Source organism: Nilaparvata lugens, chromosome 4, assembly GCF_014356525.2.
Source record: "Nilaparvata lugens isolate BPH chromosome 4, ASM1435652v1, whole genome shotgun sequence".
Taxonomy (NCBI): Eukaryota; Metazoa; Arthropoda; class Insecta; order Hemiptera; family Delphacidae; genus Nilaparvata; species Nilaparvata lugens.
The window spans coordinates 20,636,309-20,644,791 of NC_052507.1; positions in this window are offsets into that span (position 1 = coordinate 20,636,309).

Consider the following 8,483-nt stretch of genomic DNA (forward strand, 5'->3'; position numbering starts at 1 on the left):
GGAAAAAGAAAGCAGGACACCGGATATCCAAATGCAAGCATATATCGATATAGAAATATATGGAATGAAGGTTCAAGCATTAGTAGATAGTGGTTCACAATGTAGCCTCATACAAACAGACATATTTCAACGTCTGAAAGAAAAAACAAAATTAGCTACTCTACCGTTAACCAACGTATGTATCAGGTATCAGTCCAGGACGGCGAATACATATAACTACTCAATGTTTACTGGAAATAAATCTTCAACGACAACGATTCGCATATACATTTCTTGTATTACCTGTTTCCGGTCCGCACATAATAATAGGTACAGATTTTCTACAACACTTCCAGGCCTGTTTAATTTCCAAACCTCGAAATTTCATGCATTTACCGAAACCGAAGCATACGAAGTTATAGTACCCCTTGATCTGAAGAAACGCACTGAAGGAATCGCTGAGGTACATTTTGCTCACTACATGGAAGGCGTGCCGAGGAGTGGGGTATCCACGGAATGGAAAATGCTATGGAGTGTATGGAGGTACTAAGCCTAACAACTAAGGACCGAACGCCGTCAGAGCCGACTTTCTATCCAGGGAAATAGACGCTACATATTGTCAAGATACCAACCTGAGATGTTTCGCCGTAAAGAGTGGAGATAGCATACCATATCCTCCCAACATCCACCACGAATTCATACTGCCATGTTAACACCTGAAAGAATCTGTATCGCCCAATATGAAGACCCAAGACTGTCCCGGATCCGTGAACTGATGGAAGAAGGAGCTGCCGAACCGCCCGACTACCTGCGACAGTATACCCGCTACAAAGGATTTATGTTCCACCGACCGGCAAAAAATACTTACGACTGGCGCCTAATCATCCCCGCTAATATGGAAACAGATTTGATAAAAGAAGCTCACTACTAAACGAAAGCTGTTATTTTAAAAGCATGCATAAAAAAGTGGCCAAAATAGTGAAAACTTGCGATATATGCCAGAAAGCCAAATACCCGCGATACCATATCAGGGGTGAAATGAATCCCATTCTCCCCAGCGCACCATTGGAATTGATATCAGCGGATATATATGGTCCATTGCCCATGGCGCAATACGGAAAAAAATACATATTTGTGCTTACATGTGTTTTTTCAAAATATACCATGCTATTTCCCATAGGTAAATTGACCGGAGAAGTTTTGGCCCGATGCATAACGGAAAGATGGACAAGTGAAGTAGGAAAGCCCAAACGAGTACTATCAGACAACGCAACCTATTTTTGTAGCAAGCAGTGGAAAGAAATACTTCACCTGGCTAATATTAAATGGTTGAGGACATCTCTTTACAGCCCCAGCGCTAATCCGGTAGAGCGACGTATGGCAGAGATCTCTCGTTTTATGCGGACATACTGTAATGAAAAACACCAACAATGGGTTAGGTATATACCATTTTTAGAAGAATGCTATAATAATAGCCTAAATGAAAGCACCGGTCGTACGCCTTATGAAATCATATTCGGTAAAAGGAACAATACATTTATCGAAAAATTAATTGATTTTCCAAGCTCAGAAGTGAATAAGTTAACAAACCCTAATATCCATCATCTAGTAAGGTTAAAGCTAGAGCAGAAGGCAAATAGCAGAAAGAGATTCCACGACCGAGCATATAAAATATTTTCATATAACGTTCATTCAGATTATAGTAAATATTGGGAAGGGGATCGTTTTGGGCATGAGGCATGGGCTTGTTGGACTTTCCTTTCAGTATTGTGTTTATACATGATTGTGTTTGGAATGAAGAATTAACCTGATTGTATCAATTTATTCATTTTTTTATTTTTCAGATTAGTCTCAAGTCAAAACTGCCACCGCACAAAAGAACAAACACTCCTACTGTAAGTCAAAATAGCACTGTTCGCGGAGAAGATGCTGCTCGAATTGACATCTAGATCAAAACCTGGTTCAAATGAATAATATCTTCGGCTGCCGCAGAGGAAGAACAAAAGAAGGGGCATCTGTTTACCTGTCGAAGAAAATCTGCTAAGCTAAGTGGTTTGGAGAGAGTGGGAAGGGCAGGATATGAAGGCAATAATGAATTAGGTCGTTGTTCTCCCTTCCCACCTGCTCTGACTGCAGTCTGCCTCATTTCCGTCTCTTGATGCTTTCTTAATACGAACTAAACTCTAAAGCTTTGAGAGATTCTGTGACTTCAGAGTAGCCCAAATGTTTACGCAGCTCTTCTCTGAATATTAGACACGCTGAGATAGCTACGGAAACGCTCAATCTGAAAGAGTTCAGGAAACCCTCATTCACAAGAAATGTGAGATGGAGTTTCCATTATAAGAACAGATATTTCATGCTTCTGTAATCTATTCAGTAGTGAGTGTTTGCATAGTATTCGAGTGAAAGATTCAAATTTCAAGTGTGGAAGTGGCACATGTCCAAGAGCAAATAGATGCTTGAAACATTACTTACTTACTTTTCTTGTTCGTCACAATTATTGAACTGCATTAAGGGAGCAACGATCCCGCAGTATATGACACGTCAAAGTTTAATCTAATATCTACCATCCCTCCTATTTCAACACAACAGATCCCACATAACACACATCAATCAAACATTATTCAACAAGGAAGTCTGCTAACCTGTACGGACACAATACAATAAGGATTCCCTGAGTTTTTTGAACTCCTTCAAGCCATCAATTTCTCTTATGTGAGATGGGATTGGATTAAATATTTTCATTCCCATATAAAACGGGCCACTCTCCAGCAGGCTTAGTCTGTGATGTGGGTAAACAAAACCTCTAAATCTTGTATTATGGGGATGACTCACCTGGTTCTCCTCATATATTCGTCTATTTTTAAAAACGAAGATTGCTGAATCTAATATAAAAATAGCAGGAGCCGTCAGCAATCTCTTCTCTTTAAAATAAGGTCTGCAAGAGCGCATTGTATTTATCTTTTAAAGAGAAAAAATGCAGCAGTTAGGTTAATTATGAAAGTCGACAGCAAATTCTGTAGAGCCAGTGACCAGCTGGGCAAGGCTACCTGAATCAAATATGTAATACCTGCAAACATATGATTATGAAAAAGTATGGTTACCCCAAAATTGTTATTATTATTGTTATTTATTATTGTTATTTATTATATTTATTAATGTCGGTATATTTATTTATATGTTTTATATTTATTACTTTTAATTATGCCACGTTTGTTACCTGAAAAAAAACCTAAAGTGAATACAAGCTACCAAAAAAAAAAAACCAAAGAGCCATTAGCAAAAGAAAAGTATTGTACCTGATGTATAGAAAATTATTTATATTAAGACCTAAGGAATACTATAAGATATAAGCCCAGAAGTTTTGTGAATCGAAATTATTGTCTAAAAGGAATCATTTGTGAGAATTATGAAATGTGTGTAGTTAGGTTGGCGGCCCTGCAAGCAGCGAATTTAAAAATTACTATGTTTAAGTGTTGTCAGGAGGAGTGCGTTTGGAAGTTTATATTTATGATATTTTATGTGTGTTGAGGAGAAGAATTTGTTATTGTATTTGATAAAGGTATAAAGGAGATGCAGCAAATATGTCTGCGAACTGTGATAGAAGTATGAGAGTATAATTTATAATTAAAGTATAGTGTATATCTATGTATTGAAGGGTGGGTTTTCATTAAAAACATTATGATTCTCAAATATTTTGGATTCAAACCCAGGGGCGCGTGTAAAGTATTAAATTTGGGTAGATAAAAATTCCTAACAGAAACAGTAATAGGTCTGAAAATAAAGTAACTGGCTAATATCGCCAAATAGATAATAACTAAGATTAGATAGCATCAGCTTGTTCTGGCTAAATGGTACAAAAACCTAAAAAGGATTTGAAGGAATTTTATTGCTCATAAATAGATTATTATATAAAATATTTGAAGATTGAGGTTAGGTACATGTATTCACGGATCGGTGACCTAGAGATCGATCAAATCGAGAAACGTAGAATCTGACCAAAACCCCTTGGCAGAGCTCTACTGCAATCAAATAGTGTGCAATGTGAAAAAACACCTGTTCACGTGGCTAATTATTAGGTAGCATGAAATTAATATTAATGTATAGAATATTAGCTAGCATGTAAAGAGCATAACCAATAAACCAGATAAAAATAATTTAATGTATTCAGGAAATAAGAGGTACCAGGCGCATGAATACCGAATAAAATTTGCATGCACCAATAGTAAAATGGCAGTTAATAGGCGGCAATTGTAGGCCAATTCAAAAATATTTATATATATTTCTATAAATGTTCGAATCTATGTTGAATTGTTGTATAGTCTATGTTATCGATATGGCTCGAAAGCAAAGAAATTATTAATCATACAATCTAAGCAATATTTTGGTATTTTTGTAAGATCTATTTGAACCTAATGGCGGAGGACTAAGATATTTAAATTTTATGCTAATTTGAAAGTCGGAAATAGGATCTGTAAAACTTGAGAAAGGAGAACGAGCACTCGCCAACCAAATGCCACCATAAGAGGATCCCAAATATTTTAGAGCGTAGTACCTTGATAATGATTTTGTAAAAGTTAAAGTTAAAGTAAATTATTAATTTCTTAAAAGACTTCGTGATGCTATTGTGAAGCAGAAGTCATTTTCATTTTTAAATAAATTTATAACCCCTTGGAAGAGACGATTCCGGCTACCATATTCCCGGACCACATGGAGTTGGATCGACATCGGCGGATTACAAGAAGATTTTCGACACGTGAGTGATTAATATTGAATTAGTGATGGGCGCCCTAGTGCTTCGAATTAATCTAATGATCAAAGCTAGCTCGCCGAAAGGGTTTTTATTATAAATTAAGAAATTAATAAGAGTAATACTTGCGCAAGTAAAATTAGTATTAAAGGTATTTATTTGAAAGAAAAATATAGTTCAATATTTCAGAAATCTCTATTAAATCAAAGAAGTACAAAATCTAGGCTATCAAAACATATGCATATGATATTTAATTTTTTGCAATATAATTTGCGATAGTTTGTTATAGCTCTAATTCACTAGATGAATGGCTCTACCTATTCCGTCAGGTGCCGAATCTTGCACCCTGAGATAAAAATATATATTCGATACAAAGAAATCTGCCAAGCATCAGAGATTTTAATATATATATATTTGGATTATTAGTGGCTAATTTATCAAGCTGATCTTAAAGCACATATTTTTAATTGAATTGTCCAAGTCGACAAGTATTAGCAAGCGCATATCGCAGCTCATGCAAAAGAATGCATATGATTTTAAGATAAAGGCACATGGTAATGATTCGTGCCATAAATCTAGAATATAGAATTTAGCCTGTGATATTTTATTGATTTCAATTATTGTTCTATTTTTATATTATATTTTTTATCGCTCTTTATATATTTCTTGCCTCGATTTATTTTTTGCATTATTTGTGTAATATATGTATGAAACGTTTATGGTGTGCAATTTATTTATTATTCCTCATCACTATTGTATAAATATCATATTTATATATATTTACTTTTTATTGAATTACAAGAGTTATAGGAGAAGCCCATACCTAGGCCTATCAAGATTTTTTAAGACTGAATACTATTAGAAAACCACGACCTAATTATATAATTATATCAAATCTCATGCTTTACCGACTGATGCCAAGCAGGAGGCTAATCGTTATTTAAATATAAAGAATAACGTGACAACCTTTACAAGATGCTCATTGTGAGTGGGTAATGATGTGAATAAGTAGAAAATTCGGAAACTCCACTCTCATATTTCACTAATAAAAGAATAATATTAATATTAAAATAATATTTCACTATAAAATAATTATATCATTAGGCCTACCGTATTCCATTGCAGCTTCATCCTTTATTATTTTTTTTCATCAAAAGTCATTTTATTCCTTTTTTTATACCTCATATCGAGATATCGTAATCTAACTCTATTTGGTAGAGAGTTAGTGTGAAGAATACTTCCCACTGATATTCTTTCTAAAGAATGGACATTGATATGTCCAAAGCTCCGCCAATTTATGTAGATGCATAACACTATTATCTTTTTCATCTATAGTTATTACAAATTGTTTTTTTTTTCATATTATATACAGCTCAATAATTATTTTCTTAATTTATATTCTGTAAATTCATCCATAATTTTTCTGTATTGTAAGCTATTGTATATAAGTGTATAAGCCAGTATATATTGTAATCTACATAAATAAAGTACTCAATCAATCAATCAATCAATCAATCGAGTTTTTAGATTTTTTCAAAGAATTATGAATGTATTATCATAGTTTTATAGTAATAAAAGAAAACTAGATAGCTCCTCATCCTGCAGATTTTGAATTATCAAGCACTGCATAGGGAAACATTTGTTTAGTATTCACCAATGTACCAAGAATACATGTATTCTATGTACCTTGGTATTCACTGTGTAATAATAATTCTGTTTTTATTGTTGCAATTACTACTGTTATATTTTTACTTTATTTATTACGGAAGTATTATAGAATTCCGTCTCATGATGATCTTCTAGCTCATAATTCAACTAATATGGAATTACTGAGGAAGTGATTGCAGCAGTTACAAATACCTCTAACAGCTTAAGTTAGGATTGATTACTGAACTTGGATTGTGGAAGTGACTTGGCTCTTCAGACAAGGGAGAGAACTCGAGAACGGTTACAACTTCGAATGGAATCCAACTGTGAAACAGAGACAAGGTAATCCATTAAGTTTGGTCTGACTTCTTACGTACGATTCCTACGATGGTAAAGTAGTCATCCACTCTGATTTCGTTGAGGTAGTTAGGTGAATCCGAGAGATTGTGGCTTCTAACAGCTTTCCTTGACCAATAGACGAAGATGATTTTCAACTGTAGTTGTAATCTTACATGGGAAAAAGCTAATCAATTTTATATACAGTGGATGAGATGCCTGGTATGTGATTTGAACTTTCCATTTGCTTTTTCATTTGCAAAGCTTTCAATTCTTCCATTTTGACAAATTCAGAATACTATTTAGGTGGATGAGAATATTATGAATGAGAATCACTATAAGTATCAAGACAATCGAATTAATATATGTACATTATTTTTCCCCAATCCAATGTTAGCAGTTTGTTCACTTTGAACTCTACCCATCTGTCTGTTGGTCTCGATAAATCTCTAGTTTCAATATTAGTGAGCACTGATAGCACATGCATACCATCAACATATGCATTTAATTACTTTTCTGCATAATAATGTATATTTCTACAAATAAAATATTATTTGGAGTTAACAAGCAATGTCAGGACTCAGAAAAAAATAGAAACTTCAATCAGAAATGAATAGGAAAAATAACGGCAGAGTAGGAATAATTGAAGCTATATTGGCAACTTTCACACCTGAAAACATTAATCAAACTTCTGAGAATTCATATCGATGGAAAACCGTATTGAAGGATGGAAATTTTCAATTTATGTCCACCCAAGTAAACATTTTTTCACCACACATTACAAACACTACTGATCCCGGCTCTAATGGACATAATCCATCACATGAGTGCAAAGGTTCCTTAATAAACCACACCCTTCCCATCATCCCATCAATGTAGCCTCACTTCATCAATCTCTTTCATTTTCCCTCCATCTTTCGCTGTCCGTTATTGCTTTCTTTCATTTCATCTAGTGCCTTTCAGATTCAGCTCAGGCTCACTCCAAAAACTTTGCTCTCTTTCTTTCAACAAAAACTACTGTTTTGTTCTCATGAGGACTTTACTGATCGTGAATGCGATTGTCTCTGGCCTTTGCCAATCTATAAATATTTATCGGCACAGAATGCTCTCACAGAAAGAACAAGTCTTATAGATCTCAAACGTTTTCCTGTAAAGACAAGCTTTTCCATCTTGGATTTCAGATCCTCTGTAGGCATCGCATCACAAGTTATCAATATTCCCAGCAGAAATCATAGAAAAACCAGCAGAATCGAATATTCTGATGCAGAATTGATGGGAATAGTTTCGGAGGAATGATGAATAGAAATTTAGATATGATATCTGACCCATTATTCAAGGCATAGTCCATTTCCCTTCCATCCAATTCTTCACTTTCTCCTTGTCTTTTGCTGCTTGCATCAGGAATCTTGGAGTTTCATAGACAAAATTATAACTATCAAGCGGCTTTTGTTCATGATTTACTACCAATCAGAGAGTATCATGATTTACACAGTATTATATGATTGCCTAGCTCAGCAAAGCTTTATTCAAATTGAATTTCTTCATTCCTTCAGCCATACATATTCTCCATTCCTACATATTGAAAATATTTTTTCCCTTACTGAACAGATACAGTTTTTAAGATTCAATTTATATTATCATCCTACTCAAAGCTTTTCAATTATCCTTTTCTATCAACTCTTTGAGGGGCTTTACATCCACATCATTTGTCTACTATTTGGAAATTCCGTTATTTGAAAGATTTCAGCTATCAGTTTTATCATCATTTCAC